Here is a 21,871-nt window from a genome sequence, read left to right as displayed (position 1 = left end):
TCTACTGTACTCTACTCTACTGTACTCTACTCTAATCTACTCTACTACTCTACTGTACTACTGTACTCTACTGTACTCTACTCTACTCTACTGTACTCTACTGTACTCTACTCTACTGTACTGTACTCTACTGTACTCTACTCTACTCTACTCTACTCTACTCTACTCTACTCTACTCTACTCTACTCTACTCTACTCAACTCTACTCTCTTGTCCTGTAATGCCTTTCTCCAGGCTGCCTCCCCTCTCCTCTACTCTAGTCTACTCTACTCTACTCTACTCTACTCTACTCTACTCTACTCTACTGTACTATACTCTACTCTACTCTACTCTACTCTACTCTACTCTACTCTACTGTACTCTACTCTACTCTACTCTACTCTACTCTACTCTACTGTACTGTACTCTACTCTACTCTACTGTACTCTACTCTACTCTACTGTACTCTACTCTACTCTACTCTACTGTACTCTACTCTACTCTACTCTACTCTACTGTACTCTACTCTACTCTACTCTCCTCTCCTCTAATTCCTTTCTCCAGGCTGCCTCCCCACTACTCTACTCTACTCTACTCCTTCAGCCTTCGACCAGGTTCCCAAACTGGGAGTCGGAAACCACTGGGCAAAATACTCTTTGGTGCAAAAGGGAGTCCCGACAGAAAAAGTTTGGGAAGCACCACAGCCTTATCAGAGGAAAGCCCGCACCCTTGTGTAGTGTTGTGTAAGGGCTATGATGTGCTCGAATGCTCCTGGCAACCCCTGGACCTTAATGTTATATAAGGGATCGCACAACACAGTTGCCCTTGAATGTTGACAATGGGGTGAAACCGGTTGACTGGAGTAGTTTGATATATACTCCGCTTATTACGCTTATTACGCTCATTACACACATGTGCACACGCACACACACACACACACACACTCTACATTCTGCCAACCCGCACTGGAAGTAGTACAAGTGGTGAGCAGTCTTTCGGGACCTGTCTGTTTGCCCGTTGTTGAAGTTTATCGTCTTGGTCTCTACTTCTTGCATGTTCAAAATCCGAGTCAAAGGAATCAAAAACTCCAAAAGCCAAATTAATCTATTTATTTTCTAAAATTACCAAATAGCAAAATGACCACCACTGGTAATATCCAGAATACCAGCAATGGCCCATACACAGTAAACACTACAGCTTTCCAGAACTGCAGAGTCTACTACATAAAAATGACAAAATGACAACGAAAGCATTACGGAACGTTCCGGAGATCCTAACCTTCTCTCGCCCTGACCGATAACAAAAATTAGGACCTACTGAATATCCCCTATCTGTTGGTATTTATGGTTTGTGGGTGTATGGGTGTGGTTATGTGTAAGCAATTACGTGATTTGTTAGTTAACCCAGAATATGCCTAATCTGTGTCGATTGTAAGCTGCTGTCTTCATTTCCGGGTGGGCCTTGATTTCATCACTCTAGGTCTTCATGACCTCATCTGTGGACTTCCTGAGTTCTGTAAATTTAATCAAGCAATACACATACAACAGCACATTCTTTTGACATATTTGAGGGTCTTTGGCTCTGAAAAGATTGAAATCCAATGTTAGTCGTTTGCCCATTGTCACCTACTCCTGGCCTCCTAAAAAGGATTAAGTCAAATAGTTTCGCTTCTGAGTGACATCACTGTATCCTGTGTTCTAGAACGAATGATACTTCAAGGAGTTTGGTATGGACTTCAGACTTATTCAGAAAATAAGCAATCAGTTAATCAAACATCACATGACCGTTTTCAGCTTGTCTCACAACAATGTTTGATGAGTTCTGTAGGCTCTCCTAAAAGGAATGGGCAATTACTCAACATCTTCATCTCATGATTGGCACATGGGGTCATTGGGCCTACTCAGTGGTTTGAGTGCCCATCAACAGAACACATTTATTTTAATGTTTTTAATCATAACCAAATATTGTAGAATTTCCTGCAAACACAAATGAATACCTGAACAACTTGCTGTAAGACAATGCATTATATTTCAGGACCTCAGAATCTAGCCTATTTTCCAACAGTCCCTTTCGTGAGGTCATAATTAATATGACCTCATCAAATTTGTTAGACCTCAGTGTTAGACTCTGTAACCAACATGACCACATAGCTTTCCTTGGTCAACTTCTCTTGTCCATTTCTGGAACCTAAGTTGCTCGCCTCAGAAACCTAGTGCAAAGAGAATACCACATCATCTGCTCATCACCCAATGTGTCATTGCACCAAGACATTATATTAATGTGGAAACCACAGTGAGTTCCATTGCCGAAGGCTGTGGAAAAATGTAAAGGGTTAGAAATAAAAACAAATGAAAACAAATATGTAAAAGACAAATTAAATAATTCATAATAACAATAATAATTATAAAAATCCTCCACTGCTGATCCTCCTGCTATAACAAAACCTAAAATTGAAACTTCTCCATTCAATACCACCAATTTCCGCAACATTGGGACCCCCTTTTCCACTACCAGTTCCTTGAGGTGTTATACGGCAGTTTCTTATTGTTAGGCTACGTTGAATGGTGGCGTCTCCTGTAGGATCCCGTTTCATTATGAAGCATCATCAAATACCACAATGTAAAAGGAAACATGTTAACGTTAGTAGGGTTAGTATTAGTGGTGTTAGTGATAGTAGTGCCCCGCATGCATTAAGCTGCAGGCTTATGCCTTTCCCCATTCTTTGCGCTTCCGCAAGCTTGTTTCAATGTAACCCTGTGCGCCTTTCCCTCAAGGTGAATATTGTGTGTAATTCGCTCAACGTGGTTCGGTATACTGCGCTCAATCGCTTTTGGAAGGAGCCCATTTGAATTCCTCATCTCCTGTCTCGTTGGTTCCTCTTCCATCTGCAACCTGTGTGGAGAAATCTGACATCAAAGTAGTTAGTTTATCGTAATATGGTTTATATTGCAACGTGCGAAATCTTCATGTTCGAACCTAGCGTTGGTCCAGGGCTTACTGTTTGCCTAGTTTCTTACTGACCTCAGCACCATGAGTCAGAGTGTTGACCCAGCTCATAATTGTATGTAGGCCTATACCAACCTTACCAATTTGCTCTTGGGCGTTTGGTCCAAATCCTTATGGGTATGCGTTCCACAATCCACCAATATGTCCAAGTTCATTGCAACAGTTTTTTTTTCTTTTTCTTTCAAACCACAGACCTTCTGCCAAAGTTTTTTTTACCAGCCCGGAGACAACGGTCTCCCATTCATGTCCTCTACCAACCATCAGTGTTTTGGCCGCACGGCCCCCAACCTGTCCATCAGTTATTTTCAAATGGTCACTCGCATCAACGTCTTTTCCGAAGACGCCCTTTCGTGCTCTCTCCAAATCCTTTCCATATCGAACGTTCTCTGTGGAAAAAAAAAAATCCTTGATTTCCGATGTCCTTGTGAGAAGCTTGCACTGCTGCCAAACGTTCTTTGTTACCTTTTCCATAGTGAACCCCTGTAAAACCATGGCCTTGTTACCTCATTGCCGCATAAACCGCTTTCAATTCTTTACCAACCTCCAACACTCAACAATGTGTTTTTCAAACAACCTTTGTTATCTGTCGTTATTTCCTAGGCTATGTATGTGATGTGTGGTGTACTGCAGTCTTTTCTCAAATCTCGTCTGTCTTAAGTCGAGTCCAGTGTCACGGTCGCACATGTAGGCCTAATATGCCTATCTCCCCCTTTCTTCTGAAATAACACGCCGTGTTGTTTCAGAAGAACCCACAACAATTGTGTAACCAGGTACACCGCGCAGTTAATGTCTGAACGGTAATCGTAAATAATCTTAATAATAAAAAATAAAAATAAAAACCTCAAAATATCCATAGGTCTAAGGAGTAGGCCTATTCCTGTTGTGACAAACAGAACAAACAATAAAAAATCATCAGTCAAATCAATGTACAGAGAGTATTGGGAAGGCCATCGTGTTTTTAGCTAATTATGTTTGTTCAGTCAGTATTGTGTACTCTTATACAAACTTTCGCGTGGTGTTGGGTAGACTATGTGTAGCTTATAATGCAATGTGTATAATTCAACCTCAGCAGTCACCCCTTCTTGCCCAATGTAGATGTAGGGTAAACAGTCCCACTGATTCCCAATAACTGTCTTAAACACGCCTGTGCGTATGTTTTCATCTTAATCAATGTTACGTGGTAGGGGTCAGAAAAAAGGGATATGGGTGTATAAATGGCACCCAAGGGCGTCACTTCTGGTGTGAGTTAAGCAGTAGTGTTATACCGAACAAACTTGTCATAGTCTTTCAATTTCTCATAGGCCAGAAGGGGTCCCCCAACCCTTCTCCTTTGTGAGCTCTAGGTCCCAATCCCGTTTGCGTATTGTCCTTGGGATAGGCTTGCTCCGGCTCCAGTGTGCGCTTGGTGTGCTTGTGCTTGTTTTTTTCTCTGGTTTCAGCTTTGAAGTAGGTGCAGTGCCCTCCGTGTTGTGTAGGCATTCCACTGGCAGTCTCTCACTCAGTGCCCGGTCCCACTATAAGCAAAACACCCCCATACATGACCCTACCTTGGGCATCGCTACTCCCTGTTCCCCGTCCTCTGAATCCCACCACGTTGTCCCTAACCCCTTAATGAAATTGGACCAACTTCAGGCTTGGATGAAGAATGTGTGACTGCTGTGTTGTAACATGAGTTGTATCAATTGTGTTTCGATTCCGTCGCTCTTTTGGACTCAGCTAATTGCAACTTAACTAGTTGTGCATGTGCTGTATCAGTGCTTAGTTTCTCTTCCTCGCGTTTTGCACTATACCGTTTCATGTGGTGCTTGAGATGGCGTTCCCAGTATTCTGTAGTAGGGCAAATTTGAATCATTTAACATCGTTTCTCGTACCGGCTTTGGGATTGCTTCTAGAATGGCCATTCTGAACATAGCAGTTTGCAGCTTGTCAGAGCTTGGATGGTTTCCGGCTATGTCTGTCCAAAATTCCTTACTTTTTGCTCCATCGGGCACTGGGTGACGTTTACGCATTGCAGTGCCTATGTCAGCTGCGTATAACGCAAATGGGTATGAATCTGGCAAAAAGGCTCGTTCTTGCTTCCGTTTCCACTATCTGTAATTCCCACGCGCTTGTTTGTTTACATAACAGTGCGCGCCAATCGCCAATCGTTATCTTTTGTGACATATAGCCTAGCTTTCATCAATTTGGACAACCACGGTGCACCCCTTTCGACGGGTGAAGGTATTTTTTCCAGGATCGAATTCATGTCAGGAAAACTAAACGGCTTAGGCCTATAGCCTATTCATCCACTCTGTTCTTTTTCTCCACCGGATATATTCCAACTGTCTTGGTTGGGCCTTTACGTGAAAAAAAATATCCTTCTCATGTTCGTATTCCAAACAAACACACACACAAACAAACAACTGGCCAGTAGTCACACATTCTTCAGACACATATAGGGCCCATTGACATTCAATGGCAGACAAACACAGACCACCTATGTAGTCTACATGTTAGTAAACACAAAGTGCGTATCCTGTGACATTAATTGCTCACAGATTAAACAGATTCCATCTCTTTGTTTCTCCAATGAATGGCCAAGCAACGCTCTCAATATCTCCTCCCACTGTTCCGAAACAGTGATCCACCTCATTTTATCCTTCTCTCGTAATTCTGACTCCAAATTCAATACATTTCCTCCGTACATCCTGCCTTCAGCAGAATGACCACTCATTTCGTACTCGCTAGTACGTTACTCACTTCTCGTAATTCTGACTCCAAATTCAATACATTCCCTCCGTACATCCTGCCTTCAGCCGAATGACCACTCATTTCGTACTCGCTAGTACGTTACTCACTTCTCAAACACTCGCGCAAACACGCTCTCACATACACACGGGTACCCGGTCCACACACTAGGTTCACAGCTCAGTCCTGATACCAATAATTACCAGAGTGAAACCTAACCAAAAGAAAACAAATCAAAACAATACAATAATAGGCCTATTCGTTGAACTCCAAGCTCAACAGCGCGCGGATCTCCCTGATGCGTATCAGTAACTACTTTGGGAGGGTCCCAGACCCTCCAGAGGTCCCAGACCTCTCCGATCCAGATCTCACTTACTTCTTGATGAACCCCAGGTTCTCCTCCAGTTGAGATTACTCGACCCCTTCTGTTTTTACCGGATTGAGGAAGCCTCGATGACCGCTATTACCAAATTTACCTTTCAGACATTTCATCTTCAAGGGGGAAACACCGAACTGCCCTCTGACTTCCAATAAAAGCCCCTCACTCTCAACTCGACCAAATTCACAACTGACGACCATCTGGACCGCAAAAAGTTCAGTTCACATTCAACCGTTCTTTCAGGGCAGATATTTCAACAACCTTCTGTCTAACCTCCAAGGTTCTTGTCTAGTTGAGATTCGCAGATCCCAGATCTCTTCGATTTTTAACAGATGGAGAAACCTTGATGTCCGCAATTACTTGTTACATAGTTAGATGGGCTATTTCGAACCCAATCCTCCCACGGGGAAGCACCAAACTCCTCTATTACTGTACACCTGATAAAGCCCTCATTCCCAACTTAGACTATGTGCAAACCACAACATGTAATACAGTCAAAGACAATACCAAACAAACAAATAGGCCTAATGATGCTTTCGCTGTCGCCGTCAAATACAAGGAGGCATATGCAACAGAGTAGCAACACACAATTTGGAATAGCCAATCGCAGAATTTGATTTAACTGGTTTCTGCTTACCTGGTTGTGTGGCCACGATTTCGTTGTTGTCACCCGACTGCGATATCCTCCAGGAAAGAAAAAATGTAAATCCTATTGTGAAAAGTAAAAATGTTCTTCAAAAGAAAAAATATATTTTAATTCCTTTTGCTCGAATCACAGAGGACGGTCACCATGTTGTTGAAGTTTATCGTCTTGGTCTCTACTTCTTGCATGTTCAAAATCCGAGTCAAAGGAATCAAAAACTCCAAAAGCCAAATTAATCTATTTATTTTCTAAAATTACCAAATAACAAAATGACCACCACTGGTAATATCCAGAATACCAGCAATGGCCCATACACAGTAAACACTACAGCTTTCCAGAACTGCAGAGTCTACTACATAAAAATGACAAAATGACAACGAAAGCATTACGGAACGTTCCGGAGATCCTAACCTTCTCTCGCCCTGACCGATAACAAAAATTAGGACCTACTGAATATCCCCTATCTGTTGGTATTTATGGTTTGTGGGTGTATGGGTGTGGTTATGTGTAAGCAATTACGTGATTTGTTAGTTAACCCAGAATATGCCTAATCTGTGTCGATTGTAAGCTGCTGTCTTCATTTCCGGGTGGGCCTTGATTTCATCACTCTAGGTCTTCATGACCTCATCTGTGGACTTCCTGAGTTCTGTAAATTTAATCAAGCAATACACATACAACAGCACATTCTTTTGACATATTTGAGGGTCTTTGGCTCTGAAAAGATTGAAATCCAATGTTAGTCGTTTGCCCATTGTCACCTACTCCTGGCCTCCTAAAAAGGATTAAGTCAAATAGTTTCGCTTCTGAGTGACATCACTGTATCCTGTGTTCTAGAACGAATGATACTTCAAGGAGTTTGGTATGGACTTCAGACTTATTCAGAAAATAAGCAATCAGTTAATCAAACATCACATGACCGTTTTCAGCTTGTCTCACAACAATGTTTGATGAGTTCTGTAGGCTCTCCTAAAAGGAATGGGCAATTACTCAACATCTTCATCTCATGATTGGCACATGGGGTCATTGGGCCTACTCAGTGGTTTGAGTGCCCATCAACAGAACACATTTATTTTAATGTTTTTAATCATAACCAAATATTGTAGAATTTCCTGCAAACACAAATGAATACCTGAACAACTTGCTGTAAGACAATGCATTATATTTCAGGACCTCAGAATCTAGCCTATTTTCCAACACCGTGAAATGGAGAAAATCACGCTCTAGTAGTTTCAGAGCAGGCCGGGTAGTGCTGTAAGTCTCAGGGCTCAGTCTCAGTGTCAGCTAAGGCAAGGCAAGGCAAGGCAAGGCAAGGCAAGGCAAGGCAAGGCAAGGCAAGGCAAGGCAAGGCAAGGCAAGTTTATTTATATAGCGCATTTCATACACAGGTGCAACTCAATGTGCTTCACAAAGTTAACAAATGTAAATGAAAGGAAACAGGGAAGAAAGAAGGAAATGTAAAAAAAACCCACTTAAAACATTAAGATAAAAAGGTAAAGGTAAAAATAATACACAAATGTCATGTGCCTTTGTATCAAGACAATGTTCTGTGACTTACAGTACAAGTCCAGATTGATCAGACAGGTGATTGAAATCATTTGTTTGCTGGGATCGGATCTGGTTGAAGAGTTTTGTGTCTAAGTGTAATGTAAATGAGTAAGACCCGTCCTTCCTCGCGTGGTGTAGCAGGAGCGAGAGCCGTCCCTCCTCGCATGGTGAAGCAGGAGGAGCGTGTGTGTGTGTGGGCATGTAGAGTTGGGCAACTGTGGGCTAGTGGTTAGCCCATTTTAGCCTAAAGCACCTGCAAAAAAAGGCTGCTGAATGCCTAAGCCCATTTTAAGAAAAGTTGCCCTCGGCCTATGAACACCTAAATATCTCAGCCTCTGAATCACATAAAAACACGCAGGAAGTTGCATTTAAAGGTTTTGACCCTTATCTTGCATTAGAATTTCTTTATGCAGCTCTAACATTAGGGTTTTACTAGATCAGAGGGTTGCTGGCTCGAATCCTCTCCCTGCTACCTCCATGCATGGCTGAAGTGCCTTTGAGCAAGGCACCCAACCCCACATTACTCCAGGGACTGTAACCGTTGTCCTTTAAACTGTAAGTTGCTTTGGCTAAAAGCGTCAGCCAAGTGTAATGTAATGTAAATGAGTAAGACCCGTCCCTCCTTGCATGGTGAAGCAGGAGTGAGAGCCGTCCCTCTTAGAGGCTGCAGCAGGAGCGAGACCAGTTCCTCTTAGAGGCTGCAGCAGGAACAAGACCTCCCCATCTTAGAGGCTGCAGCAGGAACAAGACCTCCCCATCTTAGAGGCTGTAGCAGGAGCGAGACCCGTCCATCTTAGAGGCTGTAGCAGGAGCGAGACCCGTCCATCTTAGAGGCTGCAGCAGGAACAAGACCCGTTCCTCCTAGAGGCTGTAGCAGGAGCGAGACCAGTTCCTCTTAGAGGCTGCAGCAGGAGTGAGAGCCGTCCCTCTTAGAGGCTGCAGCAGGAGCGAGACCAGTTCCTCTTAGAGGCTGCAGTAAGGCGGTCTGGTCTCACTGGTACCCTCATGTGGGTCATGTCTGTGCGTAGTGAAGATGTAGGTCATCACTGAATAAAAATGGATCAATGAATACATGAAATAGGTCATACAGGCCACATATCCAGTGCAGTCTCTACTATCTGCATTGTCAGCCCAGCGCAATACTTCCTTTTTTTGCTGATGTGTTTTTTTTCCCGGTCAAAGAGCACGAAGTGTGCACTGCACACATCTTCAAATATTTATCACAGGGGCTCTGGATACAGAGGATACATAGGCTATCGAAAAGAAAATGAAATGCATACTGTACCTGGCACCCCAAATGCAGAAGCTCCTTCAGGGCAATTTATTTGATGAATGTCTAAGATCTCTTTGATCTCTTTTGAAATTCGTCAAAGACTGTAAACCATAGAGAAGGAGCTTTTCATTGTGTGGATAATTCTTTTTTTTCTTCATCTCTTCTTTCCACCTTTCCTTTCCTTCAGGTTTCCTTCATTTCTTTTGCATTTTTCATCTCATGTGCCTTTGTATCAAGACAATGTTCTGGGACTTACAGTACAAGTCTAGATTGATCAGACAGGTGATTGAAAGCATTTGTTTGCTGGGATCGGATCTGGTTGAAGAGTTTTGTGTGTTTGTGGTGATACAGTATGATGCATGGCGTCCTCTAGCTACAGTATACAGTATATGAAGAACCAGTGTAGTGTTTTGTTTGTTCGATGAAGATGTTGAGAAATTCACTGTCTCATTTTCTAAAGTCATTATGAGGTATCCATTACCTTACTAACTGACGCTTTTATCCAAAGCAATTTACAGTTATTTTTACAGGATATTGGTTACAGTCCCTGGAGCAGCATGGGGGTTAGGTGCCTTGCTCAAGGCCACCTCGGACATGGAGTCTGATTTTAATTCCATGTCCTTAACCATTAGACCATGGCTGCCTCATGTCCAACTAAGCGGATATGCACACTATTATAATGTTACCATCAACAGTATGGGCTTGTGGGTTTCTCTAGAATCAGGCAGGCAAACACCACATCACAGAAGTTGCTATTTGCTTGCTCCTGATAGATCATCAGAGGTGTTTCTGGGCGTCGGGATTCTTTGAAGACTACGACTGAAGAGAGATGTTTGAAGAGAAGAGAGGTGTTTGAAGATGTCTCTCAGCAGCTCCTCATCAAACACCTCCATCTCCCTCAGATGTGTTGCTTGCGCATGCTAAATAATTGAACATCCCCAAGCCATAGCCGCTACCCACATTTACTATCATACTGTTGTATTTTAGTTCCCATAACCATCATGCCGTCGCCAGAATACACATTCTGTGGTAGCTGCCATGAAGAGACTCTAAAGTAGTGGTTCTCAACTGGCCATGAAGAGACTCTAAAGTAGTGGTTCTCAACAGGCCATGAAGAGACTCTAAAGTAGTGGTTCTCAACAGGCCATGAAGAGACTCTAAAGTAGTGGTTCTCAACAGGCCATGAAGAGACTCTAAAGTAGTGGTTCTCAACAGGCCATGAAGAGACTCTAAAGTAGTGTTTCTCAACAGGGCAGAAAAGGTATGCGAACCTGTAAATGCTGTAAGCCTGATGGCAGCCAGGGTTGCCAGATGAGGCTGGTGATTTCCAGCCCAAAAAAGGCTCAAAACCCACCCAGAAGCACAAAATCCCACCCAATTCTATTGATTTCTATGGCAAAAACTGGGCGGGTTTTTCTGCTAAATGCCATTTTTTTCCCACACACGGCCATCCTAAGCAGCCCAATTGGGCGGGAAACAGCCCAATTTGGCAACACTGATGGCAGCTAGACGAGCCTCCCTCTCAGGATGGAGGTAGGGGGAGAGCTCAGGGATTTGACAGAGATGGGGACAGAAGACGTGGCCAAATGGTTAGAGGGTTAGCCTTTGGATCCAGTCAGTTCCAGGTTTGCCAGGTTTCCCACCCTTTGCCGGTGGGAATAATGTGTGTAGTCTCCTACCTACACCTTTCTCCATGAGCAAGGCTTGTAACCTTTGAACCCCCACATTGTTCCAGGGACCGTACCGACCCATACTCTGCACACACAGCACAGTTAGTCTCGTGGGATTAAACGTAGCCCCTTAATGCACGCCGTACCTCCTATGGCACGCTGTAATGGACATTGAAAGTTAACTACTATAGTAGGCCTACTACACTACTATGACAGTGCACGGCGCCTTTAGTAATACATTACGACTTGGTCATTGGCATTCTGGTAACAGCTTATTTATAATGCCGTGTCTTAAGGGGTTAAAGCATCAGTTAACTTTAATGTAATGTTAAAAAAAGATGGAGTTGTTTTATTGCATGGGACACCTAAAGACGCATTTGCTGCTAGTGAGCTGGTTTCTGCAAGACGTACATCTATTCATTCCACGGCAGAGGATGAAGGATGAAGGATGAAGGATGCAGTGTATTTGTGTTGTGTGTGTGTGAGAGAGAGATGCCTTTGCAAAATGTATGCAACAGTGAGCTATATATGATTATTTTATGTGTAAATATGTGTGTTATGTCTTGTGGGCAATGTCTTTATTTATGTGTGTATGCTACTTGACACCTTAATTTCCCCCTGGGATCAATAAACAATACTCTACTCTCTACTCTACTCTATTTCTGAGTGGTACACTGTATAGGGATGCAAATTACCCAATAATTCATCATTCATTAGTTCATAGCCTTATCGATCGACTTACGATTAATTGATAAGCGGCATTTTCCCCCCAAAATCATAATGTTTCTAAAAAAAAACCCTACTAAATCTAAAAAATTGAATAAAAAATTTAGATAAAATACCACATTTAAATTAATTCTACTTCAATTCTTTAATCCAAAGGTGATTTAAATATTCCCACTATTCCCACCTGGGTCTCTTGTCAGTTGAATTGTCGATTAATTGCGATTCATATTTTTTGATCGATTGAAGTCGATTAATCGATTAATCGATTAATCGTTTGCATCCCTAATACTGTATGAATACAGGCATTCCAGCTTCAACTTCTGTCATTGCATCTCGGTCCATTCACAGATACGCAATGCGTCTACAGGTAAGTGCTCTCCATCACACCACATGTAGGGTGGATGGCACAGGGTTGATTCTGAACACGTCTCTAGCCCAGTGGTTCTTAACTTGGCGGTGCGGGCAACCCCTGGGGGTGTGCCAGAGATTTCAGGGGGTGCGCAGAATTTTGTTTGTGTTGAGGTTATGACCAAAATTCTGCTTTCAAACATTATAATTAGGCCAAATCAAGACAAAATTAAAACGTGTTTTGGTCCCTATGTAAAGACATTAAAATATTGATTAATGTCTAAAGCAAGAATCATTGTAATTAATCACTCAAATCATTTTTTAGTGCGTATACACGCGTAGACGCTTAGGTTGGGGGTGCGCGGCTTGTCTTGGGCACAGGTTAGGGGGTGCTTCAAGAAAAAAAGGTTAAGAACCACTGCTGTAGAGTGTAGTCACACGTTCCAAAGGCTACAAACAGCTGACTCTGCCACAACCATGTGATTAACAGGGGATGATGTGTCATGGCGACATCTTGTCAGGCTGATGTGATTGACAGGGGATGATGTGTCCTGACGACATCTTGTCAGGCTGATGTGATTAACAGGGGATGATGTGTCCTGACGACATCTTGTCAGGCTGATGTGATTGACAGGATGATGTGTCATGGCGACATCTTGTCAGGCTGATGTGATTAACAGGGGATGATGTGTCCTGACGACATCTTGTCAGGCTGATGTGATTAACAGGGGATGATGTGTCCTGACGACATCTTGTCAGGATGATGTGATTAACAGGGAATGATGTGTCCTGACGACATCTTGTCAGGCTGATGTGATTTTCTCCTCAGTGTGACGACCCTGTAGGCCCCCTCCTGGTGCTAGCTAGTCAGTGCACGGGCAAGGCTGGTGCCAGGTGGGTTAATTGTCGTCATTGAGTGCACCTGGGCGGTGCACTGCTTAAAAGGTGGAGCTCTGCTCCACTCCAGTAGGCACTCCTAGGCCGTGTGTGCGAACACACGGCCGGTCTCTCTGATCTCTCCTACTCTCTGTTCTGTCTGTCTCCCCCTTCGTTCTATGTGCCTCCATTCTCCACTCACTGACATGCACTGCACCCATTCACTCAGCCCATACCATGCTGCACCACACTTAAATCATACCCTAGACATATTTCAATTGTAAATAAAAGGTTACTATTTTGACCTGTAAATCTTTGTGTTGTCTCCATTTTTATGTTGCGACTTTTGTCAAGAGCCAGGTCGTAACATCAGGAAAGAAATCAAGAGCCGAATGCCCCAATGGAGTAACGCCAATTATCAACCTACACAGTAAATTCTGCAGTGCTCATTTAACACTTAGAGAGTTCATTTGAGTCCATTTGGACTTAAATGAACTCTGTAAGTGTTGAATTAACACCACAACATTTACTGTGTAGACCTGTGTTGACCCACTGACCTTATTGACGTGACATTTTTCTCACACGTTTAGTAAAGATTTTGCACGCTGCAAATCTGGTTTGGGTGTTTTTTGTTTTTTGACCCGGTAGTGAGAAGCGTGGTGGTTTACCATTAGGGCCAAATGAGAAGGTCAATTTTCAAGTTTATTTGATTGAAGTGGACAAGGAGAGCGCTTTTAAAGAGCAGCCTAAGATCGTGTGTGTGTGTGTGTGTGTGTGTGTGTGTGTGTGTGTGTGTGTGTGTGTGTGTGTGTGTGTGTGTGTGTGTGTGTGTGTGTGTGTGTGTGTGTGTGTGTGTGTGCGCGGTTTGTGATCTGCAAGTTAGGATGACTGTAGCCATCCGTTTTCCTCTGTCCTTCTATCATTGGATCACAGGGCTTGAAATGAAACAATATGCACTGTAAAAAGTAATGTCACACAATGCGTGTGCTCGGGGACAACACATTTGAATGTGTGTGCTCAGGGACAACACATGTTGTGTCATTTGTAGATGTGTGTAAGAAAGGGGTAATAAAAGTGTAAGAATGGAAGGAATTCAAGAAATAAAAACTATTTTTGTGTAATATTCAAACCACAGTTTTACACAAAATATGTCAAACACAGCATTTTAACAGAATAATACACATGTTGTGTCATATTCCACACACTATGTGAAAATCACCTCAACACAATATATGTGTCAAAAATGGCACATTCCTCTCTGCAGGACTAATGCCATTTCAATATGACAAGACAGGAGCGGTTCTTTTCTAGTTAGTGCCTCTTTCTCTCTCTCTCTCTCTCTCTCTCTCTCTCTCTCTCTCTCTCTCTCTCTCTCTCTCGTCTCCCAGTGTTTCCAAAGGCCACGCGGGGTGGCATCCTTTTGTTCAGATCTCTGAAGAGCAGTATGTCGTCATCAAGCGCAGCGTAGCGTAGCGCCAGGGAGTCTTTGAAGTCGGAGTTAAAAATAACCGACCTGGATTACAGTAGAGTACAGTACAGTAGAGTAGAGTAGAGTAGAGTAGAGTAGAGTAGAGTAGAGTACAGTACAGTACAGTACAGTACAGTACAGTAGAGTAGAGTAGAGTAGAGTAGTAGAGTAGAGTAGAGTAGAGTAGAGTAGAGTACAGTAGAGTAGAGTAGAGTAGAGTAGAGTAGAGTAGAGTAGAGCGAGGTGATGACCAATGTATGCTGAAGTGTCACCTGCGGGCTATGATGGAGAGAAAATGGGCAGGCGCACACACACACACACACACACACACACACACACACACACACACACACACACACACACACACACACACACACACACACACACACACACACACACACACACACACACACACACACACACACACACACACACACACACACACAGAGTAGTGTGGATGAAGAGGTGTAGTGGACTGTATGATGCTAACAAAGGGAGACATATCCAGTAGGCCTACGAGTAGATGGAAGTGGATAGCTATCTGTTGCTACTATGTATATGCACATATGTGTGGATGTGTGAAGTGGATAGGTATCTGTTACTGCTATGTATATGCACATATGTGTGGATGTGTGAAGTGGATAGTACAGTTCACTGCTACATACACATACGAATGGAAGTGGATTGTGTCTTTTCACTACCACATACACTGTTATAACAAAAGCATTCGTTACCTGATATCTGTTCAGGGCACCACATACACGTACGAGTGGATGGAGGTGGAGTAGTTCACTACCACATACACATATGAGTGGATGGAAGTAGGGCTGGGTGATATGGGAAAAAAACAATATCACGATATGGATTACTTTATATCACGATAACGATATGCATCACGATATTGCACAATTATATATGTTTTCAGTTATTCTCGTTACTTTCTCTTTACTCATTTGCATTACTTTAAAATGAATCGTTTTAGTCTTCTTTTTACACTTATATGAATTTAGAGTGTGCATAATGACAACATGCAATGTAATTAAATGATAGTAAATTTAGAATTACGGGATAGAATATCCCGATATAAACAATATAGGAGAAAGGTTACGATACGATACACTTTTATATCACAATAATGATGCATATTGTCATGTTGCCCAGCCCTAGATGGAGGTGGAGTAGTTCACTACCACATACACATATGAGTGGATGGAAGTGGAGTAGTTCACTACCACATACAGTTCATGTGTTAGTGGATGTGTGAAGTGGATCATATCTGTTCACTGCCCATTTGTATGACTCTAGCCTGGCATCCCTTAGGGCTAACCAGAGAAAGCCACGGGTTTAGCAGCTTGATCTTTGCACCTTTTTTTTACTTCCATTTTAAAAATCTCAATCTCCTCTCTGCATGGCAGTGATGGCTCTAGTTTTACACATGCATTAGTAAGACTGCAGCCGTGGTACTTCTAAAGACATCTTTAATTCCTAATATTACACTGCAGTCGTGGTACTTCTAAAGACTAACGTTACACTGCAGCCGTGGTGCTAAAGAGACATTTAATTCCTAATATTACACTGCAGTCGTGGTGCTAAAGAGACATTTAATTCCTAATATTACACTGCAGTCGTGGTGGTGATCCTAGAGACCCTTAATTCCTAATTCCCTCTTGCCACCATTTAGTGCGTTGGCATATGGCTGTGCCTTCCTGCCCGTCTGCCAACCCTTTAACGCCAGATGGTGGTGACTAGTGATTCTCTCTCCCTCTCCCTCTCTCTGTCTCTGTCTCTCTCTCTCTCTCTCTCTCCTTCTCTCTGTCTCTCTCTCTCTCTCTCTCTCTCTCTCTCTCTCTCTCTCTCTCTCTCTCTCCCTCTCTCTCTCTCTCTCTATATATATATATCTGTCTCTCCCCCTCTCTCGCTCTCTCTCGATATATATCTCTCTGTCTCTCTCCCCTCTCCCCGCCTCTCTCTCCCTCTCCCTCTCTCTCTCTCTTTCTCTTCCCCCCCCCCTCTCCTCTCTTGTCTTGTCTGCTCTGCTCTGCTTTGTTCCTCTGCCCTGCTTGGTTGTCCCTGATGACAGGTGACCAGGTGTAATGTGACCCCTCAGAGATTCTCTGTGTCCAATTAGATGTCAGGATTGTGTCTTCATTAGTAGGAGTCAGTCTCAGCACCACACCATATCCACGCGGCTCTCCTCTATGTATGAAAACAAATGTATAATTTTATCTCACTTCTAGTCTAACATTTTAGACTTAACAGTTTTCTTTGGGGAAACATTGAGATTTGGGGTAGAAAAAGCTGCTTACCAATTCATCGGAAGTTGATTGATAAGGTCAATCAACTAAAATTTTTTGAGTTAATCGATAATTTGCATCACTACAACTCTATCTTTGATTGAGCACCCAGCGAAATATGAAAACATACTCTAATGCAGTGTTTCTCAACCTTTTTAAAGGCAAGGCACCCCTTCAATTCATGAAAAAAATTCAAGGCACCCCAAAACAACAAGCCGTAACATGGCATCGCATCCGATACCACACAAGCTTAGAAAAGTAACATATTTGGAAACGTCACACTACCTACGTTCAAAGTTGCAGCTGACTGGGGCGACCTATATTTACTTTATTATGCATAAATGGCAGATGAAAGATTCCACTGACTAGCATTAGCTTATCAATTTAGACAAATATGTATTATATTACATAAGCCTAATTTATTTATCAGCCACGTTTCCGTGGCACCCCTGTTGAGAAACACTGCTCTAATGTGCTCTAAACTACTGATTACAATAAAGCTCCACTGAAAGGTGCTCAAATGATGCACTGTCACCTGGAGTCATGAAGCATGCAGGGAGGAGATGGCACTCAGTTTCCTCTTTCTCCTTTTTCTTTTCTTTTTATTCGTCCATCGCAGGGTCAGACTGACGTTGTGGCTACTAGAGCCCTCATCAGTGTAACGATGCAGAAAAAGAAAGTAGAAGAAACTGAGTGCGATCTATTCCCTGCTTACTCGATTACTTCAGAGACATCATGCACCAACAAGAGGGAAGATTGCGGTGTGTGGAAGATAGTATCTCCTCTATGTAAACAAATGTGGGAAGCAGATGATTTTCCACTTTGCACTAAGGCAAGGCAAGGCAAGGCCAGGTAAGGCCAGGCAAGGCCAGGCAAGGCCAGGCAAGGCCAGGCAAGGCCAGGCAAGGCCAGGCAAGGCAAGGCCAGGCAAGGCAAGCCATATTTATTTGTATAGCTCATTTCGTACAAAGGTGCAATTCAATGTACTTCATATCACAACAATAAAAACAAAAGCACACCATTTTCACACAGGAGAGATTCATTGAGGATGTCTGTTTAAGGCAGCTAAGCACGTTAAATTGTATTCCATAGGCAGAGATGTGTAATCAGTGTGGCTAATCGTATTGTGTCTGACCGAGTCAAGACCAACCAAAAGGGCAAACCTGTGTTTAAAAAAAAAAAAGAAATCAAGTACTCTTAATCTGCCATCAGATACGTAAGAGCCAAAGTCAATGTAAACACTGAAATATAAAATGTAAAAAGTAGGTTAATTGAGTTCATTTTGAATAGGCTGGACGAAATCCAATACATTAGAAATTACCTTTTCTGTTATCAGCAGTGGTGTAATCTACGTAGAACGCGGGTATACGGAGTATGCCCACTTCTAAATTTCTGGGATTTCAGTATACCTACCCACTTTATATTGATTGATCCATTGTTTTGAATAGCACAAGTATATACAGTATACCCACTTCAAAAAATGCTCAAACATACAGTATACCCACCATAAAAAAGTATACTACACCACTGGTTATCAGTGAAGTAGACCATTTTGTAAATACGGTACAGGCAGGCTCCTGGTTTGAGTTGTGGGAAAGTTTATGCTGCTGTGTTGACATAAACATTAAATGGTAGTTTGATAAGTGGCTGCATGTTAAATAAATCATATGATGTGACGTGTGCCACGATTGAGACGCTGGTCTAGTTCAGCACGAGAGTGAAAGCCCCTAAAAAACAAACTCGACCCATTTCTCTCACAGACAAACACGGCCATTGTAAACATCCAGTCTCAGCCAGCGCAGCACAGCACAGCTCTCTCCACTGTGCACTGTGCACGGCAGTGGCGGAACAATTGCACACAGGGCCCCAGGGCAAGGCACTTATAGGGCCCCCTATACAGCTTGCCAAACTCACAATAGGGCCCCCACCACCAATACGGGAGGGCCCTGGGCCCAGGGGCAAGTGCCCTGCTCGCCCCCCTATAGCTCCGCCCCTGGTGCATGGCCACATGGACATGTGCACTGCTGGTTTGTATGTGTGCGGTCATGGGAAGCCGGTCAGGTGATCAAAAGCGTGAGAAGAGGTGTCTGTTTTGAAAACATGGGCCGCCCGCGTGAGCAGTTTCTGGGCCAGAGCAAATCGAATTCTCCCGGTGGCGACTCGATTAGTGCTCACGGCGGGGCGGGGGGAGGGGAGGCCGGAGGCCGGAGGGCAGAGGATCCTTCTCTCCAGGCTCAGCATGACAAACAAACTATATTATGTTTACATTTTTCAGCATAATCGACGAGGGAAGTTACCTGACATGAATTAATTAACTCTTTGCAGAAATTCAGTTCAATTGTACTTCCACAAAATACCCTTCACTTCTGCATTTTCCAAACTGTTTTAAAAGCTATTGTTCTTAATGCACCACAAAGGTACCAGGAGTGACGATGGGAAAACACTGCATGAGTATTTTAACCTAGTAAGAGAAGCCCCCTGTCATAAATGAACTGTTTCTAGAATGCCATTGACCAAATCACAGTGAATTACTGAAGGCCATGTGTACTGTCATAGTGGTGTAGTACTTTCAAGTTTTTTCAGTGACTAATATTATGTTCTACTGGTGGAATGGAATGCGTTGAGGGGTTTTAAGCTTCTAGTTAAATCAGAGATGGGAGATGGTGGAAAGGCTAGAACCAATGAGAGTAGATCTCCCACTGGCTAGAACCAATGAGAGTAGCTCTCCCACTGGCTAGAACCAATGAGAGTAGATCTCCCACTGGCTAGAACCAATGAGAGTAGCTCTCCCACTGGCTAGAACCTAGAAAACCTCCCCGCTCTCTGATTGGCTCCCTAGTTCCCTAGCTTTTGGTGTAGAATCCATATAAATTTCCACTTTTAACTACCATATTTCAAATCTTCTCAGGGGGAGAAACTCCTGAACAACAAAGACTCCCTGACATCTTCACTAAACCCCCAGTTCCTTTTGGAACTTTCTTTTTTGTCTCCATGGAGGGGCCCCTTTCCTGTTGTCTGTCCCAGGGGCCCATGGAGGTCATAGTCCTGCCCCTGCAATCTAGAGTCTATGTCTGTCTGCATGGGAAAGTAAGAAACGTCATTTCAATTCTTTGTATGACCAGCGCATGTAAATAAATTGACAATAAAACCGTCTGGACTTGACTAGAGAGAGAGGTTCACATTGTTTCCGGGTTCTATTATTGCAAGGGGGAGGGGGGGGGGATCCCCCTTTAGGCAGACCTAAGGACTGTTCTATTCAATGCTAGGAGTATTATGACACGCCCCTTTAGGCAGACCGGAACCTGGTCATGTTAGGTGCCCATAGAAACCTATTACATTGGCATATCTCTATATACTTAAAGAATCTCTGTTCTGCACTGCGGTAATGACGGTGATAAACTGTCTACAGCAGCAACCGCACAGGGCTGTAACAGCACATGGCTATAGAACAGCTTTGGCTTGTGTAATGATTTGCCATCGTCTCGCTGGCTGCACACCCTCTCTCTGAGGTGAAGAAACAGTTGTTAACACGGCCGGCTTATGTAAAGACAGCAAGGTATTTATTACGGTACAGTAAAGGCTGACTCTGGTGTTTTCTAGGACAGGAGAGGAGGATCAGTGTGGAGAAAAAAGGCTGTTTTGTACACAGTCATCAGCAGAAGTGTCATTGTGGCTTATGTCAGGCTGTCTTTGTTTAGCTGGTGGGATAGTGGAAAAAGACAGCATTAGATGTGTAGTAATCAGGGAATGGCTCGCTCAAATGACCTCTACTGTCGGTCCGTGCAGCTGGCGAAACTGCTGGCAGTCAGGTAATTGGGCAGAGCTGTAGTCTTGTGCAGGACTGCAAGGTAGCCATCAGTCACCAACAGGGCCGGATTAAGACGGCCGGGGGGCCTAGGCTATAGGTTGCTGTGGGGCCCCCAGGAAGGCAAATTCCGCGACAAATTTACCTAGACAGTGTCATAATTACAAGCTAGGAAGTAAGGGCAACAAGTGTACTCAACATGACTCACAATTCTGCATGTTCCCACTTTTGGCCAGTCAGGGGGGCCCTGGAAGGTGGGGCCCCCAGGCTGCAGCCATATCTAGCCTGTAGGGGCCCCTAGGCTGCAGTCATACGTAGCCTGTGCGTTAATCCGGCTCTGGTCACCAAGCGCCTGTGCCAAAGCAACACAGACTATAAAAGTGTTTCCGGGGCCCCAGGGGGTCCTTGAGAAGGATACAGCTGGAGGGGGGTGGGGGGGTGCACAGTTGCCATTGGGTGGCATTAATATGTAATTCATATTTTTATATTTTTAAAAGAATAATTAATATTTTTTTACGTCTGACCAAACGTTCTTGTAAGCAGGTGGTCCTCCCTTTGCCAACAATTGGAAATATTGATGTTTGACTGCATAGAGACCATTAACAGCCATCGGTTGTTATTGGTTACAGTCCCTATAGCAGTGTGGGGATAGGTGCCTTGCTCATGGGCACTTACGTATGCCATGGATGAAAGTGTAGGGAGTGGAAGGGTGGGATTCGAACCTGTAATCCACTGATCTAAAGTCCATCTCCTTAACCACTAGGCCATGGCTCTGTTCTGCTCTGCTTGGTTCTCTAACTATTAAAGGGACACTGTGTGAGATTTTTAGTTGTTTATTTCCAGAATTTATGTCGCCCATTCACTAATGTTGCCTTTTTCATGAATACCTACCACCATCATCAAATTCTAAGTATTCATCATGACTGGAAAAATGGCACTTTTCATGTATGAAAAGGGGGATCTTCTCCATGGTCTGCCATTTTGAATTTCCAAAAATAGCCATTTTTAGCTACAAAAATGACTCTACTTGGACCATACTAGAAAATATTTGTTTATTACTTAGTAAACTTTCAGGTTAATATCAAATTTGGCAATAGGCAGCCCAGTTTCAATGAGCAGCATAGTTGCAGTA

The 21,871-nt window shown here is 43.4% G+C and overlaps 1 protein-coding gene across 1 annotated transcript in view; it reads left to right on the top strand.

The window, feature by feature from the left end:
* sh3bp5b (SH3-domain binding protein 5b (BTK-associated)) overlaps positions 1–21,871 on the top strand; it is a 50,299-nt gene that overhangs the window by 14,359 nt on the left and 14,069 nt on the right. The window lies entirely within an intron of this gene.

The sequence above is a fragment of the Engraulis encrasicolus genome, chromosome 5, assembly GCF_034702125.1.
Source record: "Engraulis encrasicolus isolate BLACKSEA-1 chromosome 5, IST_EnEncr_1.0, whole genome shotgun sequence".
In the NCBI taxonomy this organism is placed as follows: Eukaryota; Metazoa; Chordata; class Actinopteri; order Clupeiformes; family Engraulidae; genus Engraulis; species Engraulis encrasicolus.
The sequence above is the reverse complement of the archived record's forward strand: the minus strand, read 5'-3'. Positions and strand labels throughout refer to the sequence as shown.